This window comes from Nyctereutes procyonoides, unplaced genomic scaffold (genome assembly GCF_905146905.1).
Source record: "Nyctereutes procyonoides isolate TBG_1078 unplaced genomic scaffold, NYPRO_anot_genome, whole genome shotgun sequence".
Lineage (NCBI taxonomy): Eukaryota > Metazoa > Chordata > Mammalia > Carnivora > Canidae > Nyctereutes > Nyctereutes procyonoides.
In genome coordinates this window covers 21,531,948-21,554,080 of record NW_026575136.1, presented here as the reverse complement: position 1 = coordinate 21,554,080, position 22,133 = coordinate 21,531,948, and positions in this window count along the sequence as shown.

Genomic DNA, 22,133 nt, shown 5'->3' with positions numbered 1-22,133 from the left:
GTTACATGTAGCCCCTTCTTTACTTCAAGCTGAGATGTTCACAAATCCAGCCATTCCTGGGCTCACCTCTATATACTATAAGACTCAGAAGATTTCAAGTTACCCTGGGAGACTGAAAATCCTAATGTGAACAAGTGTAGCTATACATGAAGATCGAGCTGAAGGAGAAGCTCATATTTACATATTTATACCCTCAAAGCACTTCCTCACCCATTACCTCATTTTTATATCCTATAGCCCATCAAAAATGACTCATTTTCTCTGTCACACTGGATCCTTTCAGAAAGTGCTCTTTGAAGTTAAAATACTTTTTTTTCCTATTCCTTGAGTGAAAAAAAAATAAGACTTTGCCCAGAAAGAGGACTGATCTTGCAAAATATGACTACATTTGAGTCAGACACACGGACGAAGAAGAATTGATTTTCACATTGCCAACACATGGCGTGTTTATTTCTTAGAGGTGATAGTAAATTAAGAACAATAAAAAAAGGAGAGATGTATTTTTTTAAATATATATCTTTTTGAAAAATACCGTGTGCTACTTATTAACCTCCTTGGGAATGGACTCCCATTGGCATTGAGGCTTGGTGGTGTGGTTGATGTCTGTTGCTCTACCCCCAGATGAATAGTAAGTCTCTGGAATGGTACTTATAGTCTGTAATGCTATTACCACTCGGTCTGCTGTGGGGTCCTTCAGTCATTTTTTCAATTAAAAAAGGCCCAATGCTCTATTAACCTTTTGTCTGCTGCTCCATCCTTCATACTGCCGTTGCCCTGAGATGACGAGCCATGTATTAAAAAAGGCATATATTACTGTAAGCCACCTCCAAGTTCTCTGTCATTAGAAAGATGAAGTATCATTTTTTCATTAAAAAATATGAGACAGTTTGTCATACTCACAACTGCTGGGCCTGCCTGCAAAAATCTCTTTGTTACAGGAGATGTGGGGTGACTCCCACCACTCAATGTCCTGTGGCCTGGAAACTCAACTGAGCCCCTCCTCATGGAAGATGGGCCAGGGAAGGGTTTTGTCCTAAGAGGCAAAGCTGTGGCCTATTGAAATTTTTTTCCTGACAGTGCTTGTAGGTGAACCACTGGCCTTGGTTTACCAGATGCTCAAGCAGTAAATAAAATTACACACTTCCCACCAAGTACAGCTGCATAACAAAACAAAACAAAACAAAACAAAGGGTGCCTTCTGAGCCCCCTTCCCACTTCCTCATGTGGGAAGCACAAAGTCTAGGACATCCGTTCTGTGCTGTAGATCTCTCTTGCTTCCAAGTCCTATAAGAAGTTGCCTGTCAAACAATCCTGTCAATTTGTCAAGGTTCTCAATGACTTAGAAGATAAGCAGGGCCAGGTGTCCAGACTCTGGCCACTGTTGTCCCAGATGATAGCTATTGAGGGACAGTGTCCTGGCTTCTAGTTTCCAGAACACTCAAGAACTGCTGTTTTTCACCCCATCTCAATCTAAATAAGGGGGAAAGGTGCTGAGATCATTGGTTTTTGGAAGTGCATCTTGGCTACGTTGATTTGGATATGGGGATAGGTTTGACCATAGCTGTGCTTAAAATCCCTTGTTAGGTGGCACATGCTGGATTTCCATGGAATGCTCTGCTTATCCTTCTGGCCAACCATATAGTTTGGGTCTGATCTAGTAGAGAAAAGTGATAGTTCCGACCCCTACCTCTCTGTTTCCCCCATCTCAGAGTCTCAGGGCCCTCCTAATCCCTCCAGCACTTCAGTCAAAACGTACTGACAGGAAAGAGGCTAGTATCTCATTCAAGTCATTGAACATTTATGAACTGTGCTGATTGACACTATGACTAGCTTATGATTTCTGACCTCACTTGTGAATATTGAGAAGTGATTCCTTGATTCATTACTAATTAAACACCATTGCCAGGCCATTTGTTAACATTTCCACAACCTGTTCTCCCTCCTCATGGAGGGGATAAAATTGTCACCTACTGACTTCCATGCATGTCACAGGAGGCAGTTTTGTGCAATGGTTAATAGAGGTACCAGAATGCTCAAATACAAATTCTGGCTCTAGTATTAGTTTTCTGCACTTGGAGGTCATTTCCTCACTTGTTAAATTGGTATATAACAGAATTTACCTCATGTGAAGATTAAATGAGATTACTACCATAAAGTCGGTGCCTGGCACAAGGTTAAGTGCTCAGCAAACTCTACCGCTATTATTTTCAGCTACTCACCATAACATACTTACCTCTTTAACCCTTATTAGGATCCTTTGAAGTAGGCATTTAGTCCAATTTTTTTTACTGATGAGGAAATTAAGGCTCAAGAGTTTCAGTAACTTAACCCAGCTGTCCCAGCAGGTAAACTGTGAAACTGGTACTCACATTCAGGCCTGTGACTTCCCTGATGGATATCCTTTCCACCCTGTATTCTCATTGCATTCTCTTCCAATGTATCTTCTTAAGTCTGAGGTCTTAAGTGCTCCAAACTCTCATCTCTTGCTTGAACTCTGAGTGGACGATATTATCTATTAAAAATGGGAGCCCCACTCCCACCCCTCTAAGGCATGCACTTGACTTCCTGGATACCTCTCCGTTCTGCCTCTACCTCTTCATGGCCTTCAATCCTAACTCTACTCCATCCCAAGGTGACCAGCCATTGTGCTTATTCCATCCCCTTCTGCTTCCTTCAGGACTTGACTCCAACCAAGACTTTTCACTGTACTCTACTTGTCTCTGTATCTTCTGTCTCTCCACCTCCAATGGCTCAGTCCCCTCAATTAAAAATGTCTCCAATTAACAAGAACAAGATCACCAACACTTCCTAGCCTCCCATTCAGTGGTGTGCTAGAGCTAACTGGTACCAGCATACAAGAGCTGATTGCCATAATTTCAGGAATACTGCCAGACCATTTACATCATGTTAGTAGATTGAAATCAGCCTCAGTGGGAGTATTCACATTATAGAGGTCAGAAAATGCTGCAAATATTGGCAGTTTCAGTGTATGTGTGTTCCTTAGAGTTGTTAAGTTTACCAGCGTATCACTGCTCCAACCCCCCTGTTCCCAACTATCAGCACATCTCTCCTTCCCTTTAAAAAAAAAGTTCGTGAAAGAGTGCCTGATACTTTAATACCTCCCTCTCCTCATATTATATCTATTATCTCCAAAGGCAGCGAAGCTTTTGTCCCCATTCTTACCGCCAAAGTCAGCAATGACCTCAGCCCGTTTTTAACTCTGCAGCATTTGGTGCTGTTGACTTTCTCTCCTTGACAATCATGTCTCCTTTGGCTGATGTGACACTATCCTGGTTCCCCTGCCTCTCTGATCACTCTTTGTCCTTTCCTCTGGGTCCTAAGACCAATCTTATCTACTCCATAATGTCAAATATGACCCAAATTCTCTTGATTACCATAGAACATGCTTCATGTGCAACACATCACATCTCCCCAGCCCACTGGATTTTAGTGCAGCTATGTAGAAGAACTCAGTGCATGCTCTAAGTGTCTCCCTGCTGTCCTGCCTCAGGGCTTCTTCTAAACCTGTGCCAGGCCCAGCTTGAGTGTAGGAAGTATGGAGGAGCTAACATTTCATGGGTGCAACCCTTAGCTGAGGGAGGATGTGAGTAAGTAGATAAATGCTCTAGCTTCCCATCTTTAAAGGGATTGTTCTAAAGTGGTTACTCCATGCATCCGCGTGGTTACTCAGAGTCTCCAGCGAGACTGAGTCCCAGTTGCCCACTGAGATAAACAACTCAACAACATACTCATTATTGGCTTTTCTTAATTCCCTGTCTCACTCCCCTGTTTCCTTTACTCCCTAGCATCACCTCTCAACTAAACTACCTACACCCAATCTGTGTCTCAGGTTCTCTAACCCCAATTAGTATACTCAATGGCTGAAATTTCAGTGCCAGACTCACTGAAGATCTCCAGACCTGTAACATCTGTAGAAGTATGTCATCACAAGATCAACATAACCCAAACTGAAACATTTTATCGATTTTTGCCCCTTCCCTATGTTGATTTCTACTTCTGTCTTTTCTGTACTCTGGATCACTCCATTTAGTATGATCCACTCAATTTCCCAAACTAGAAATTCAAAGCAGAATTCTCTCTTACTTTGTCTACCATACCAAAGTCTCCTAAGTTTGAAATGACTCTTGAATTTTCCGCTGGGCTTAGGATAAACTGGTGGCAAGTCCTCCACTCACCAGAGGCCCTTTCTTCTCCAACAAAGATATTATGTAAACCTCCCCTTTGCATCCACAGAACAAAAGCAGCATAGATCTTTTGCAATTACAGAATGCTCTCAAGACATCAGAAAGAGTATTTTTTTCTCTACCAGTATGTATACTGTAGCTGAGGTATTTTCTTTCCTATTCACTAGACGTGGATGCAGGCTCAAGCACTAACATCACAGGAATAATGGCTTAATTTTTTTTTTTGCTTAATTTGATAAGCTTTGTTTTTGAACTGCCAACCAACTGAAGAAATCATTTTTGTAATATGATAGATAATGACTTTAGCTCATTGGACCAGTCTCGTGTTTTTAAACTTCTGGGGTCTGGACTCTTCTTACCATCTCTGAGGCACTGGCAGGTGTTTAGGTTGAAGTGATAAGTGGATGCATGTTTCTGATGCTCCAAAGCTCTAACTGCCAGGCACTACTCTATTTTCAGAGCCACTAGGCAAGAATGGTCTCTTCTTCAAGCATCACTATTGAAGGGTGGCATCCTCCTCCTAAAATAGAATCTTCCTGAGACAATGATATTACCTCTCCCAGGAATTTGCAATTGGGATTCAAAGAGATTGGCTCACAGGGTTGCCAACACTGGCCCTGACATAACACTGTTAGCCAATGTAGATGGTCTTGGTTAATGAGGCTGCCATATTTGGGCAGCCATTGTGAGGTGATGATCAGTGATTGACACTGACAGGCATGAGAAAAGACGGATTATAGGAAAAAAGGTGCAGAGAGAAACAAGTGAGCACCCAAGAAAATCAGGGAGAGGCACATTCTAGTTTTTTGACATAAACAATGCTTTGATGAGCATCCTTACATGTGTACATCTTTCCACATCTGTGATTATTTTTTTAATGAAGCCTTTCTACCAATGGAGTTTATAAGTCAAAAAATATTCACATTTTAAGGATTTTGATATATGTTGCCAAATGACCCCTGAAAACCATTTTTATCAGTTTTTACCCTGCTTATAGATTATGTCTGGGTCCTTGTGCTCTTATGCTACCTACATATTATCCTTTAAAGAAAAAATGGGGAATGATTCGAATGACATAAATGTACATTTTATGGAAAAGGAAGTAAAAATGGCTGTTTAATATATGGAAGGATGCCCAGACTCACTTATAATAGAGAAATGCAAATTGAAGCTATCTGGAGATACCACTTTTGCTCATCCATTTGGTAAATTCCAGAAGCTTGATAACGCACTCTATTGGCAAGGCTGTGGAGAAATAGGCACACTCATACATTTTGGGTGGGTGTGTAAATTGATGAAACCTTTGTAGAAGGCAATTTGGCAACCTCTTTCAGAATTAAAAATGCATATATCCTTGGTCCCAGTAATTTCACTTCTTGGAATTCATTCTACAGTTACCCTGGCATATTTGAGAAATGACGTACGTTCAAGGTTATTCATTGTGGCATTGTTTGTAAGAGCAAAAGATTAGAAAATACCTAAGTAAATGATTGTACATCTATATCATGAAAAACTATTAATGACAAATAGAGAAGAAGCTCTTACTATACCCATATGAAAAGTCGTCTCATATGTATTGTTAAGCAGAAGAAGCTAGGTGTGAAACTGTACATAAAATATCCTATATTTCATTGCAAAGGGAGGAAAAAATGCATACTGATATTTGTTTGCATATGTAAAAAGGAAGTCTGGAAGGATATACAAATATCTGTAACAGTGGTCACCCGTTTGGGGAATGGTGAGCAGTAGGCAGATGGGGGACAGGAATAGGAGAGAGGAGACCATTCACTGTATTCTTTGTTTTCTGATTTTGGAACTATGTAAATATGCTCACTATCCAAAAAATAAAGTGGGAAAAATACAAAAAACACTTTCCCAATTCAAAAATCTTAATTTGCCTTTAAAACTTAGTGAGTCTGAACAGTGTTTTCACAGGCTTACTGGCCGTTTATTTGCATCTCTTATTTGGGAATTATGCCATATATATCTTTGCCAATTCTTTAAAAAAATGAAGCATCATTTCTTATAGATTGTAAGCACATCCTATATATCAAGTACACTAACTTCCATCTCTCATATATACTTCAAATGTTTTCCCAGTTTGTTGCATAGCATTTAAAATTTGAAACTATTTGATTTGACCTATCGGAGTTTTAAATTTTTATGAGGTTGAATCTGTTCTTTTATTTGTAAAACTTCCTTTGCCAATATAATTAGAAAAAATTTCCCCCTGAGTTAAGATATTCACCTAATTTTTTCAGGGTTCTTTTAGAATTATTTTCGTGAACAGTCTTGATTCTTTTGGAATTTTTAAAAATGTAGTCTAGAAAGCCAGAATATAGCTTTTCTTTTTAGCAAATGGCTAAGCCAGTTGTCCTCAAACTAGTTATTGACTAAGCCATCAGATGCCTACTACCTTGAAATGCTGCCTTTATCATAGAGTAAATTATTTTTACCCATGGGCCTGTTTCTGGGCTTTCTCTTTTGCTTCTCCATTGATCTATCTGCACCAGACCAACCTGGCACTCATTAAGAAACCACCATGTTCTTCTGAGCTTAGAGCTCTGTGCTTCCACGTGGCATTTGTGTAGACCCTGGCAGGAACTGAGCCCTCCCCCACTAAATCCCCATGACATGCCTCATCGTATGCTCTGTTGGGGATGGCTGTTCTTGCCCTACACTCTCGTTGTATCTGAAAGGCATATTATTCTTCTCTGCCAATCCATGAGCTTCCCAAGTATCTTCTATTTTTTACACTCCTCTCATGTACCTACCATCCGGCAGGGCACACAGCCTCAGTTGTGAAACAACGGAGAATCTACTAAACCCCAATTTGGCCACTTACTAGCATTTTTATGTTACCTGGGGTGGGGGGGACAACAACGTATCCAGTCTGACTCTCAGAATCTTTGCCATCCAAAATGAAGATAATAATCCTTACCTCATCAAGTTAGTATGAGGATTAAACTAAGTAATACTCTTAAGCATTCCTGGCCCAGGCCCTGGTATATAGGAGGAGGCCCTCAGTAAAGTTTCATTTACTCATTCATTCAAGGTTCTCGTTCATCAAATATATATGAATGTTCTGATTGATTCATTCTGTCCTTCATCATCATGAGCTTGGCTGTGCTGAATTAACTTCTCCCATAATGGCTTCTTAGGCAAGGGACTAGGCAGGCTTGCCAATGGGTTCTAGATGGCTCAAAGCCAGATTAGATCCCGTACCCCCTCCAATGGGTTTTTGATTATTTTGGGGAGTCCATAGAGGGGACAGGATAAAGGGCACTGAGTTTAGTGAGGAAGTGGGAGGCTTTGATATGTGTATGTACATATCATGTGCATATTATCCACATGTAGATATATACACACTCATATATGTACATGTATTTGTGTGTATATGTGTACATATATATTTATGTATTTATTTGCTTTGTTTTTTTAATGCCTTAGGTTTTTTGGTTTGTTTCTAGTGGTGGCCAGGGTTAAACATGTTTCAGAGATTCAGAGAGAAAGAGAGAGAGAGAGAGAGAGAGAGAGAGAGAGAGAAGGTTTGAGGTGCTCCCAGGTAGGCAGTCTACTTTAGTTTTCTTTCCAGCCCCCCCACTTTCCTCCCACTTTTGTCTCTCCCTCCTACACCTTCAGCCCTTCCAGAAGACTCTGAACTGCTATCTGGCAGCTCCCAGAGCTTCTAGGCTGAGCTGTCAGTAGAATTTCCCTTCTCCTGAAGAGAATCTGCCAGTGTTATGGAAGAGGGTGGGAAGTGGGAAGAGGTACATGTGTCAAATGTGAATATGCATGAAATTCATGAGGAGAGAGAGCAGGACTCCAGGGCTGCAGGAGAGCCTCCCCTGCCATCCCCAGGCACCATTGGTTTCTCCTCCTTTAGCTTCCTGCAGACACTGCTCACTCCCCGATTGGGCTCTGTAATTGTGTGTCTGCATATCTGTTTTCTCAGTGGGCCCTTCAATGCTGAGGGTTGATTATTTTTACCCCCACTCCCACACCATCTCTAGCATAGTGCCTGGACTATAGTAAACCCTCAATGAACACCTGCTGTATGGGTGAGTGAGTGAACGAGTGTTCTGTAGGTTTTGTTGGTCAGTAGTGAGTTGTGTACAATACCGTATGATCATGTCACTCACCTGTTATGGTGTGGCCTGCATAGGAATATGCTGTACCCCCTGAGTGAATCAACTGACCTGTTCCTGCATGTCGGTGCAGCTGCTTTGATTGTCCTACCTTGCATGGGGTAACCATAATGAAGTGTTGCGTCCTAGCAGCTGGACTGTATGAGGTCGAAGACAGTGCAGGTCTGCACTGTCTGCACTGCCCTGCCCCCACCAAGATTAAGACTCTCCTTTGCAGTTCACAGTAGTTTAAAAATACGGGTTTTTAGAAGGAGATGGATGAGCAGGTGTCGATCATGCATCCACTACCCACGTGCCCCTGGGCAACAACTTCACTGCTATTTTCAGTACCTTTCAAGTGGGAGATAGAACCCATATCAAAGGATTGGTGTCGAGATTAGGAGAAATAACATGTGAGAAGTGGTGACCACCAGGCTAAGCATACAGCAGGTACTCGATAAATGCTAGCAATTATTACTAAGCTACATCAAACTGTAACTGAACAGTTATGTTGGAGGATAGGAAAGGGGGAGAGAGGAGAGAGAAATAAGACCAGTTGCTGAGCTTCACCTCTCCAGCTCTGTAAAACATACTGTGTTACTTGTAAGGCATTTGAGTCTTTGGAGGTCCTGGGGAAGTGAGGTAAATAGAGGAACAGGGCTCTTTTCCCGGCCTGTAATCATAGCACACAAGAGCTCTCAACTAGGTCACTGAGTGAGACTGTTTTCTGCTCTCTCTGATTTTGGATCTGAACAAAGTTCTGGAGATAGAAGGATTTTCATATTGATCACTCAGTGCACATTGATTGAACACCTACCGTCTGCCAGAGGATATAAAGATGAATTGGATTCAGTTCTTGCTCCGCCCCCCCCCCACGAGTTCCCAACCTACTTGCAGAAACAAGGTAAAGACTCAGAAAAAGTTATATCTTAATTCAAGAGTTGAATCACAGCTCAAAACATCCCCTGTGAGGTCAGTGCATGGCTTTTGCCTTGTGAGGAGTGATGATAAGTACTCTGTTCCAGAGGAGGGAGAGATCCAGGTGGAGGGGCTGCTGAAAGAAGTTGTCCCAGACAAAGAGGTGTGAGACGGAGTCTGGACCCCAAGGAGGAGGGTCTCCTAGGGAGAACCTGGGAGAAATGGAAGCTGTTTTCTGGTGGCAGTGAGTAGACCAGTCTGAATGGAAAGGAGGGTTCATGTAGGAGGAGAGAAGCCTGGGTGGGCAAGCCCGCAATGCTGAACCTGAGCGTCTAGAAGGCATTTGGAACCATGGGCAGCTTTTGAACAGGAAAGCGACACCATGAATGTGATGTTTCCAGAATTTCCATTTAAGACTGTCTGGAGCGTTCACACTTTCCCTGGGAATATGAGACCCACACTCGGAAGAAGCTGGGCATCCCTACCTGGGGTCTTTGCCTGTGCCCCTAGAACTGCTAGGGGCTGGTTGCTACTCACTCACCCTTAAGTCCAGTTTTTTCAGGAGCTGCTTTCTAAAATCTTCTGTGGCTAAAAGATCCTGGTTTCATTTAATCCTCACCACAGTTCCCTGCAAAGGGCAGAGCATGAGTCCCTTGCCCAGCAGGTTAATGTCAGTTCTGGGACTGACGGGCGCTCACATCCAAGTTTTCTGAGCCCAAGTTCGGGGACACTGGCTCCTACTGACACAAGGTGCTTCACGGAGCCATGACTGGTCCTGAGTGTTGATTATGAAAAGCTCGTATGAGCTGAAGTCTTTGCCTTTAAGGGAATTTTACATAATCAGAATATGAGCCATTTTCCCAAGACTTGCCCTTAAAATAGCTAACAGGCATTTAGGAAATGACTCAACTAAGCAGCAAGATATCAAGGCACTTGAGGAAAGATTGCCTTCAATCCCTGCCTTGCCCAACAGGCTGAGGCTTGGCTCCATGGGGTGGGACCAGTGAATGGCGTGTGGGAGCCAGGCAGACAGTTGGCCATACGGACCACCAGTGGGGGTGACCCTGTCCGGGAGGCCTGATGGCAGAGAAGGGATGTGTTGCTGGGAGCACACGGTTGCCATGGAAATGACTGACTGGCCAGGAGCCCCAGAGCTCCCCTGACCTGCCCAAGAAAAAGCACATTTCAACCCCTTTGTGGCCCTTTCGGAGAAGGTCTGGAGACCATCCAAGAAGCTGAATAAGTAGGGACGTAAGGAGGCAGCAGCCCAATTTGGCAATTAGCCCGCATCAGGCCAGGCAAGATGGATTTTCAACTTCAAGGAAATTGGCAAGAGGAGCGGAGGGAACCCTTACATTTTTCTTTCCCATTCTGGGTCTCTTTCCAGTGAGTTGAAAAATCTATTTTGTGAAATATATGGGTCCAGAAAGAACCCAAAACTAAGGAGAGTTTTTACCGTTTGATATATTGTTGCCTTTATTTAAAATGATGAAAGAGAGAAAATGTTTTTCAGAGTGACATCATTTATCTTATGATAATCAATGAGACCCTCATACACTAATATATTAAAGAAAACATTTACGTTCAAACCAGGCAAAAATGCAAGAGGTCTTAGAGTCCCCCCCAGGCTCCGAGGGGAGACGCCGGGGCCCTCCTGGCTCTCCTTCCTTTGGTCGGCCGTGTGGGTGCTGTGATTTTCTGGACACTCTTTGCGGCCTGTCAGGGTGGCTGCTCACCGGGAAACCCCACAGCGGTTGCCCCTGGCTCTTCCCCAGCTCATACCATCATAAATATGCTGAGACCCACTTGACACCCTCTGCGTGGGGCTGACCTAGGTCATCACCAGGAGTCGCGGGGCCAGGCCACCTCTGCCCGCTTCTCCGGGGCTCCCTTCCTTTCCAGGGAAGCCAGGCAAGCAGGTGCGATTCTCCAGGAACTCCTCCACCCATAGGACCTGGGACTGGTTTTCCTTCCTTGCTGTCCAAAGCCTGGGTTGCCTGTTCCTGTGCTCACATGGACGGCCATGCGGCCCAGAGCAGGTGTTCGGGACCTGGCGTTCCCTCCGTTTCCTACCTGCACCCACCAGCATCTGCCAGGAAGGTCACTCCGGGCTACTTTTCCATTTTCAGCAATTTCCGACCCAGTTCCCCTTGCAGATGCCTCACATACAGCGGAAAAGCTGCGACACGGGTCCATTTGCCTTCCCATCCTATTCTCCTATTCTGTTTGGAACAAGAAGGCTTCAAAGCTGGTTTAGCCTTCTGTGGAGGCAGAGGAGTCCTTATCTATTTTTAGTTTAAGATTTCTTTATTTATATATAGAGAGAGCACCTGAGTAGGGGGAGGGGGAGAGGGCCAGGGCAAGAGAATCTCAAGCAGCGCCCCCCTCCCTGCCCCAGGACCCTGAGGTCATGACCTAAGCCGAAACCAAGAGCCACTGCTTGACCCGTGAGCCACCCAGGCGCCCTTGGGGTCATTATCTTTTTGATTGTGATCTGAGAATACTGGAAGACCCCCTGCCACCAAATATCCTACTGAAATATCCCAGTGCCCTAAGCTCCACCATGGTGTGCTCTGCATCTAGATCAAGTATTGCTCGCTTGCTTTCTTAAAAAAAAAAAAAAAAAAAAGGTGTGTGGTGTGGTGTGTGTGTGTGTGGTAGGGCTCTCTATTCTTGAGAACGTCTAGGCACCTTCTTGTAACATGCAAGACCTCTTGAGGGCAACACATTGAGTCTGTAGGCTCAGAGGGCAAGTGGCCGGGCAGGTGGTTTCTCCCTCCCAGGACTAGGGCAGTAGAACTTCCTCTTTAGTCCCCTCTCTGGGTCCTAAGGGTCATCTGAAGATCCTGGGACACGGTGGACATTTCTGGCAGCCTCTTCATAATTGACTCCTCAAGAAGCCTGTGGTGGAAGCAGGGGGGAAGCTGAAGCCCTGGGATGAGCAGCTGCAGGGGGCTCCACAGCTAGAGAGCGCCAGGGCCAGGACGGTGGCCTCTTTGACCTCCCCAGTGGCAGACCCCCCGAAGGAGGCGGGTGGCCCTCCTCTGTGTTGGACCTCCTCTGATGCAAGGGCTGGTCAGCCAGGCCCCCTCCGCGCCCCCTCCCTGGAGCTTCCACAGGACCTGCCCACACCCCCGCCACCGCCCTGCGGAGTGGCAACCGCTGTCCCAGCCAGCAGCCAGCTCTTTGTTCCACACTAACGAAGCATGTTCTAGGGGGAGCTGGGGGTTCCATTTCGATTTTCAGGACCTACGAATAATGCTCCACAGCACATTGTTTGCTAGAAATTACCCAGAGTTCAGCTCTTCCGTGCTCATTCTGCTATACGGAAAGAAGCCACAGTAACAATCGATGGGTTTTCCGTGGTCTCTGAATGTCCACTAGCTCTTATTTTGCTGGCTTTATTTTGCTTATGCAGTCCCAGCTGTGATTATCAATATGTGCATTCAAACCGCTCCTGGCTCTGATTGTAGCAACAGTAATAAGATTTTGGGGGGAGGGGGAGGGGTTGTCGATCTACCACTCTGTGACAAGGTTACAGTCTCTGGATTGAGGGAGCAGAGAGGAGGCAGGGAGAGAGAGCCTGTGACAGAGCTAGCTGTGAGGGAGGAGGAGGAGGAGGAGGAGGAGGGGAGGGGAGGGGGAAACAGCGCAGGGCCCACAGCAGCCGGGATGATGCTGCCAGCCACTCCATTTCAATGCTTTGAGCAAACTCGAGTCCTAACACATCCATCTCTGAGCTCAGACTTTTGCATTCACAGACCAAACCCCTTTCTCCAGCACTTCCCTGTTACACTCTCAATCCTTTAAATAGTCGGATGAAACCAGTGAGTTGCAAGATAAATTAACATGTTCAAGCAATTACCAAGGCTTTATGATAATGCCGGTACAAGGGGCTTAAGCGTGGAGTCTAGAGGAGAGAGAAACGAACTTCTGAATCCCTCACGTTGTCTTTAAAAGTCTTACAGTGAAAGGAAAAGATTTTCCAGGTGGAGTGGGAATAGGGGTGGAGGCTGTGCCACCAACTAATTTGCAGTTCCCAAGCTAGTCTGGAATTTCTTTCAGATCTTCAATCGGACCCGTCTTTCTTTAGTAAGCACCTTCATATTTAATTTTTTTAAATTTGCAGATGTTTTTATTTAACCCTCTGGTAACTCACCCTAAGCAAAATTTTAGATTTATGATGCTCTTGGATATTCAGAGTTTGCCAATAATTTGTCCAGGATCCGAGGTGGGCCTAAAAGATATCTTGGAGTGTGTGAGTGTTGTGTATACGTGCATGAATATTGCTGGTGGGAGTTGTAATTCGAGTCAGACACGGCCATAGGAGACATGCAGAATTCAATCAGTTATTATATTTAATATCCATACAAGTTGCAAAGCCCTAACAGAGGGGAAGAATAAAAAATAAATCAGAATGGAATGGAGTGGCAAATAGATTATTGAACCCAATCAAGTATGTGGTTACCTGAGGAGAGGTTACAGACACTGCATGACTTAAAGATTATCTGAATCATAACCCGAGGAGAACCAGGACTACAGGACCATCCCATTCCTAGAGTTTTGCAAACCATGAATAGTGACTGGAAACGTGGTTTTAGCGTGGATGCTGGAGTGGCAGACGAGAATCTGGTCAATTTATGCTTAATGCCCCTAGTTGTTTAAGAAATCACAGCCTGTAGAGGGGAGTGGGGGAAGCCTGGGAAAGTTATGCCCCCCCCAAATTTATTTCGGATGACAAAAACTCTTTCCTTAGAATGCAAGCGTATTTTAACTCCGGGCTTTTTAAAATTAAAAATTAAACTGTTAGCATTGGCATTTTGTTTTAGGAAACTGTGCATATATGGTATCTTACCTTTGCAATATTTAAGAGAATGTGTCTTCTGTAAGAAAATTGTTAAATTTTGTGATACTAGCTTAAAATGTGTACTGAGTAATCCATTAGACTTGTGCTCTTACTTGGAAATCTTATAAAATTAACAGACAGGGTTAAAACAGTCAGGGAAACTTAAGGTTTACCATACTTCTATGTTTAATTTATTAGATTTATAGGGATGTAAGTAGCTGGGAGGTTTTTGTTTATTAAATCAGTCAAATGAGGTACTTGAAAAGGAAATAGAACATTGTGAATTTATAACTGCCATTTAAAATGTTTAAAGGAATTTAATTAACCAAGTTTATAAATGGAATCAACCATGAATCAAAGTGTCCCTTTAAGTGGTTGTTAAAATTTGTGAGACTTGCATATAGAATAATGAGATTTATAAGTGAAATGTAAAAGCCCAAGTTAGAAACAGGTTTTTAAATTTGGCTCTTTAAGGAGAAACAGTAGAGCGGAGCTAGTCTCCGCCTGTCCCATCTCCACCCCTTAAAACACACACACGCATGCACAATGATTTTGTGTGTGTGTGTATCATGGCCAACCAATAGATCTATTTTTATGCTAATCATCTTCAAATGTGAAAGACAACTGTGCTCTGAATTACGGTGTTGTAAACCTTGAAGAGGCCGTGGTTATCATCCCTAATCAAACTCCCCTATTTTACAAATGATGGAACTGAGGCCCAGAAATCATTGGCGACTTGCCCAGGTCCAGATCTGAGTGACCTCATCATAGTCTACAGGTGAGACTTCAAGGCTCATTCGGTCAACCATACTGCTTTGCTGGCTCCAGGGTATAGGAAACAGGCTTCCCTTTTGGGGTGATGAAAATGTTTTGGATCTAGATAGAGGAGCTTAGTTACCATACAACAATGCGAATGTATCAAATGCCACTGAACTGTACATTTTTAAACGGTTAATTTTGTGTTTCACGAATTTCACCGAGATTTAAAAAAAAATCTCTAAAAAAAAGAATATGATGAGAATAAATCATGGCAAAGCCCATTATTCACTGTACAGGAATAAATCCACTTGAGCAGCATTTACCCCCAAGGCCAATGTTATTAATTCAGTCCCCCAATATCGTGGTGGTCTGCTGTACAACACTGGGTAAATAAGGCTCTACGTATTGGCTTTTATCTCTCTTCAGTTTTAAGACAGGCACTGTTGTTTCCAGGGCACTGTAATGTCGAGGAATTATGTTTAAGCCATCCTTAACTCCTCCAGCCCACATTGATCTTTCCCTTCTCTGAAACTCCAGCACTCACTGCCTGAACCAGATGATTTAGAACTTAATTATGTTCCATCTTGTGCTGTTCTTTAATTGTTTGATGTAGGATAATCTTGTCTTGCAAGAAGACTCTAAGAACTTTGAAGTTAGAGACTCTGCCTTATATTCACTTATTAATGCTTTCTTGCGCACATTCAATAAACACTGCTTACCAGCATTTATGTGCCAGGAGCCGGGGGTGCAGAGAACGGCATGTTGCATCACCTGGCGACAAGGAGTTCAGGGTCCGAGGCCCAAACCCTTAGTTGGACTTTGCGAAGACCTTGGTGATTTGCACGCTAACGACTCCTCCAGCCTTATCTCTCTCCATTTCAACATCATGATCAGCATCATCCATCGTCCCAGGTCCGACTGTATCTTTCATAGGCCTTCATACCTCACCCAGCTCTCTCCTTCTGTCCTGTGCACATGCTCTCCCTTCACCCTGCCACCTTCTTCCCTCCCTTCCTTCTCCCCCATGGGCTTTGCCCCCTGACTAGGGCTCACCCCTAAGGCTTAGCTCTGACGTGGCTTCTGTCTCACAGAGCTCCACTCCACCAAGAGCTCAGGAGCCCTACTGCACCCTCTGCTCCCCTTTGCTGAAGTTCTTACCACCGTGTGTCAGAAATTCCGCTTCCTTGTCTGCATTTTCTTTTATCCTCGGGACTCACTGCTCCGTGAAGACAAGGACCAGGTCTGTGTGCCTGTTACTGGCATCCCCAGGAAATACCTGTTGAGGTAACTGAATCAGATCCCAATGAAGATACATTGTGCTAAGGGAAAACTAACCCACCTGAATGGTTACCCATCTCTGAAAGCTGGAAACCATCCCCTTCCTAGACGAATGGTTGCACGGACCAGCTCCTTGAGTTTTTTTTACTCTCACCTGCAAGAACTCTCTAGCATGGTGGGGACACTTGGCCCTGATTGTGACAACCTGAAGGAAACCTGGAGGTCCGGAGTGAAGTGGGCCTGGAACCCAGGAAGACCCATGAAAGAACTGACAGCCTGAGCCCAGGAGAGGGCGGGCTTGCAGGGGGGCCTGGGAGCTGGAGAGCTGAGGGCAGATACTCAGTTTGACCTACTGAGGAGTTCAGTGCGGGGCCTCCTGCACCTGCAGTTAGCTTTGGGCTGCCCAGGAGGGGCTCCTGCAGTAAGCGGGCAACACTGTAGAGTTTTATAGCCACTGGCTGACAGCGTTGTCACTCCCATCTTGTGCACTGGGGACAAGGGGTGGGGGCCTTGGCAGGTTCCAACTACAGCTGTGCCTAACATGCATCGCGACCTTCTAGGCTAGCTGCACGCAGGTGCTCAGCCTTGCGTGTGGTTCTAGCAGAACCAAAAGGCTCAGGTTTCCCCAGAATGTTCTCTCACTCCAGAAAGCCCTGCCCACCCACCTTGGGTAGAGCTCCCTCCCTTCAGCTCAAGGCTTGGATGCTTGTACAATGCTGACGTCTCACTGGGTGGATGGAGGACAAGTGAGAGATCCGGAGAGACAGGGCTCGAGGAGGGTGTGCTGGGAAGAAGCCAGGGGGAGATGCCAGCAGCCCCAGCAAGCTCCGGGAGGAGGGAGGAGGGCACAGAAGGGGGAGGCCTGAGTGGCCCTGGGTGGTGACCAGGCACTGCCTCCGTGGAATTCAGTGACTTTTGCCTCTGGCCCCTCCCCGCCCTCAGTTGGCCAGGAGGAGCTCCTCACACTTGCTCCCAGGGTTACTGTATTCCAGGAGGCCAGTGCCCAGGTGGGGGGTCTTCCCACCAGAGGCAGAGCATGATTCTGGCCTGGGAACCCCCGAGCCAGGCCCCGAGTTCCAAGCACCCTTCCTAGTTCAGAACCTGGGCCAAAGGAATGAGGTAACAGAGCTGGCTCTCAGCAGCCAGAGCCGGGTTTTCTTCAGGACGAGGGGCCGTGCCTTGCCCGGCACAGAGGGAAGCCTGCCAGACATGCCCTGTGGCCCTGTTGGACCTTGCAGGGACAGAAGGTGACCTTCTGCGTCCCTACCCAGGCCCTGGACTCCGCCTGGCTTGCTGTTCGCGGAGGAGGAGCGGCATGAGGGTCGCCAGCCTAAACCCCTTCACCACCTAATGGGGATTTTAAGTCGGCTTCTTAATGCCTGGTCCTTCCTATTCCAAATTACTGCCCACCTCTTCTCCCTCTGTCCTGGGGCCACGGAGTCAGGGGTTTGTCCTCACATACTGTTAGCAGGGCAAGTAGCTTCAGCAAGTGGCAGATTTACCTAGAGTCGTCCTCTGCCCTCAGAAGCCAGTTAGACAGCGGCTTCTCCCTGCAGCGTCTCCACCTTCCTGACTATTATATTGGTGGGGAGATCAATGGGCCCAACAGAAATTTTACTGATCTTCCTTCGTCCGCGGGGCGTCTTGCTGCCCCTGCATCCTGCCAGCTGTGGATGTAACCCTGGAGCTGGCTCCAGCAGGCAGCGGGTGTGGGACAAGGGACTTCCAGCCCGTGCCAGAGGGACCTCCTCTTGGCTTTGTCAGCATTACACTGGAAGATATCACGACATGTGCCTCGACATCACGGATGTCAGGGATCAGTAGGCCCCATGAGAGGTTGGCAGGTGGGAGATGGGCAAACTAGAGGGAAGATGAAAGCTTAGCTCCGCCTAACTGGTCGCCAGAGCTTTTTGCTTTAAATTTCCCTTATCACATACCCACAACACAGGGGTAAATGTTCATCTGTTTAATGTCTGTCTTTCCCCACGGTGAACTCCACGAGGGTAAGAGACTGATTGAATGAATGAATGAATGACTATGAAGGTAACGGGGAGAGATGTGGGACAGGAGGACTCAGCTAATTTCATGCTTTTATGTAACAGAAGCCGCTATTTTAAATTGAAATGTACTCATACAGCCCCTGAAATACTTATCACAAAGAATGAAGTGATATCAATACAAAAAAGAAGCCATTAAGTCCATGAATAATTTAATCGTCTTGGGATAATTTGTCTCCGCATTGGAAATTTGGATTAATTGCCTTTGTGCCCAAACTGACTGAAATGGCTCTGTTTTTTTAATTGTATGTAGACGTTGCTTCTGGCCTACGACGTAGATATATCCTGGGGAGGGCTGTCCATTCTCTGAAAGAAACTCCTGATCTCAATCTTTTGGAGAAAAGCCCTTGGAGAGCGTTCAGTCCTGGTGGGGAGTAGTTCGGCCGCAGCAGAATTCTGGGAATGCCAAGTGGGTAGTTGCAAAGATTTGACCCCGATGCCTGCACAAACCTAGCAGCCACCTACTGCAAAAGCCCACCAGGATGCAACTGTTCTGTAGATGGGTGCAGGTCTCTGGTCCCAGCCCTTCTCTAGCTCCTGCAGATGGCCATCCCCCTTCCTTCTTCCTTCCAAGTGGGGTCACCCGCTGACCCAGCGCCCAGAGATTGGGCCTACTGCCCATGAATTATTTTCCAAGAGTGGGCACATCACTTTTTCATGGCTGTTAACCATCTCTGAATAGGGCATTTCAACAGATTAGTGCTTCTCCTAACCAACTAGATTCTTGCTCAGAAAAGCAGCATTAAAGTTGCCTGATGGCTCCTGAATAAACATGAGCCCTGGATGAATTCCTTTTCTTTCTGTCCAGTCTTGCATGCCAGCTCTCGTATCTTCAGCCCTCCCATTTCCCAGGGATGAGCAATGGTGGGACTCCAGTGCAGGTGGGCGGGCACCCATAGAGGGTCACCTGGATGAGACCCAAAGGGTCCACTTACCCTTTGGGGCCTGGACCTGTGGCATTTGAAGTTCCTGCCTCCACCTGTAGGAGGCTTCTGGGTCTCTAGCAAGGCTGTAGCAAGGCTCAGTCAGACCTTCCAGGAACCAGCTCAGCAGCTCACCTCCCTAAGTGACAGTCGCTGGGGAGGAATGGGCACAAGTTTAGGAAGAAGAGGGGCATGTGAAAGTAGCCCCTGTGAGGAACCCATGGGGATGAAGGTACCAGGAAAGGCCAAAAGGAACAGAAGAGTAGCCCCAAGAGTATCCTCCTCCTCCAGAGGAGGGTCAGCGCACCCCTGGGGACTGGGAAGGCCACCTACCTGAGTCCTTCCCTGGATGGCCCAGAAATTGATACTCCCTGGATCAGAAGGATTTCAAGTTCAAGAGATTAATCATGGTATCAACAACTGAGAAGACACTGCTGCCAGCACCCGTCCCATCTCCCATCAGGGCACCACCACTCCCCAGCTCCCCCCAGGATGGTGAAGACACGTCTTTAAAATGTCACAGGTTACATCCCATTCCTGTTCCGCTTGAGTTCCCCCTTTAGCCTCTTTTGCCTTGAGATTTATTATTCTACAGCGATTGCGTTGAATTGCATTTGAAATCAATTAGCACAGGTACTCAAAGATGAATGCTTAGGCTCTGAAGAAGGGCGATGAAAACATACCATTTAAATAGAAATCAATTTTCCTTTCATGTATTTCTTCCTTGCTGCTGCCCCAAAATTAATAGTTTTTAGATATTTGTGTGTAAAGGGGAGACTTCTTTCACATAAACCACTTCCGCCACCGCCTCCCCCCGGCTCCTCACGCTTGCACTGTAAGGCATAATCCCCAGCTGGTAATGTCACCGTTTAGCTGGCTCCACAGAGAAGCAAGCACGGCAGCACTGGGAGCCTGCTTAGCATGGGGGGGGGGTGTTTTTTGTTTTGTCAACAGCAGTTACAGTGTGCAAGAGGCAGCCATTCGGTGGCCACATCACATGTCAGAGCAACAGACAATAAAGTCCCACAACCCACCCAGCCTTCTCTGTGCCTCAGTCTTAAACTGAGATCCTGAGGGGGACAATTAGACTCTTACAAGTGCCACTCTAAGGCAAGTGTGGGTGTCAGAGTGGCTGCAAAGAGGAGAAATAAGGAGAGAATGGGGCATTGGAGTCAAGGGTAGAGAGATGGTCAAGTTAGGGGTGTGTTAGCTCTGATCTGGTTCCTCCCTCCTCCTTTTCTACTTGCCTCCTCCCGGAGAGCTCAGGCACTTCCTGTATCCCAAGCATTGGACTAAGTATTTTCTGTGTTCTTTCTTGAACTCCTCCCCAGCTGGGTGAGGAGGGTGCTACCATTATGCCCATTTTAAAGAGGAGGAAACTGGCCCAGACAGGTGAAGTAACTTCCTCTAAGGTTGTGAGGGTTCAGTGAATGGGTGCTGAGCTATTTGGTGAAATAGGATTCTGGATGTATACGTGAGGGCACTGTTGGATGAGAGCAGCATCTGAGCTAGTAGACTGAGCAGAGCAGTGTGAGTGGGTCCCATCCCAGGTGGTGGAGAACTACACAGAACCAAAGGCTGAGTAAGAGACATAAGATTCAAATGCACTTGTAAGAAGTAGCATAGGGAGGTCCCCTGGACTTCCTACCAGGTCTCCACAATAGTAGCATATTGCAGAACTGTAGTACGATGTCACAACCAGGATATTAACACCGAGAACCATTCCTTTTGTTTTCTTTTCTTCAAAGAAAAACATACAAATTGAACCTCAGTGAAGGGTAGTAAAGTTCAGATCTATAATTGTGACCAGGGCATGTATTCACCACACTTGGCTTCCTATTACAAAATGGCTTCCCTAGATCTGATATCTACATTTGTATTTTAAAATTTGTGTTTTCTGTAGGCTAGCTCACTGTATTGGGGTGGGTGGTGGTGGTAAATAAAGAAATGAAAGAGGGATCCCTGGGTGGCGCAGCGGTTTAGCGCCTGCCTTTGGCCCAGGGCGTGATCCTGGAGATCCAGGATCGAATCCCACGTTGGGCTCCTGGTGCATGGAGCCTGCTTCTCCCTCTGCCTATGTCTCTGCCTCTCTCTCTCTCTCTCTTTCTCTCTCTGTGACTATCATAAATAAATAAAAATTAAAAAAAAAAGAAATGAAAGAAAAATGGCGATTGCTTGCAATTTGAGACAGGCTGTGTGGCTGGCTGGGCTTTCTAGGCCATTGCTTCAAGCTGGTTGCTGCTGCCCATGCATAGGCTGATGCGAACTCAAATGTTGGACTTTTGAGACAGGTGCCATGTCTTCTCAGGGGAGTGACAGGCCCCCTAGATGGGTAAGCAGGTCTCCCTGGGTGTGTGTCCTCCCTCCCCTGCCCGACGTCACCCTCCAAGAGCAGAGAGAACTCAGAGGGCTCTGACACTTTGCCTTTAATCTTAGACAAGCTGTGGCCTGGTGGAAGAAGAGCAAGGAGCCTCATTGGGGTGCTCCGGACTCTGGATTCTAAAGGATCTGACCAACCTTCCCCCAGTTAAATTCCCCCAAGGTTGGGGAGGTTAGGTGGATTCACCATCTTCCTTTAAGTGTTTTAGAACCCATCATGGGAGGAATCTATTGCAGGTGGGGTTGATCGTTCTCACTCTTCACTGAGGTTCAATTCATATTTTTCCTTCCAAAAAGTGAAAGGGGCATGTTAAGCTTTGGCTCTCTGTGGGAGTTTTAGATATCTTTTTTTTTTTTATGCTAGAACTTTAAAATGTGCTCCTTTAGTTGTGCTTCCAAGAACACATATTTCTCTCCTGCCAGCTCTTTCCCAAGCATATTGAATGGAGCATTTCTGTAATTTCACTGCAGAATGTAATTATTGTTCAGTTCCATTTCAGATACATCTGGCACTCATTTTCTGTCTTCATCCTCCCTCATTAAAACATGTCATAAAATGAAGGGGTTGGCGCAAGTGGGAAGAAAAGCATCTGGGGACCCAAAGGCAGCCTCTCTTCATTAAAAATGTGTCGGGAGCCCTG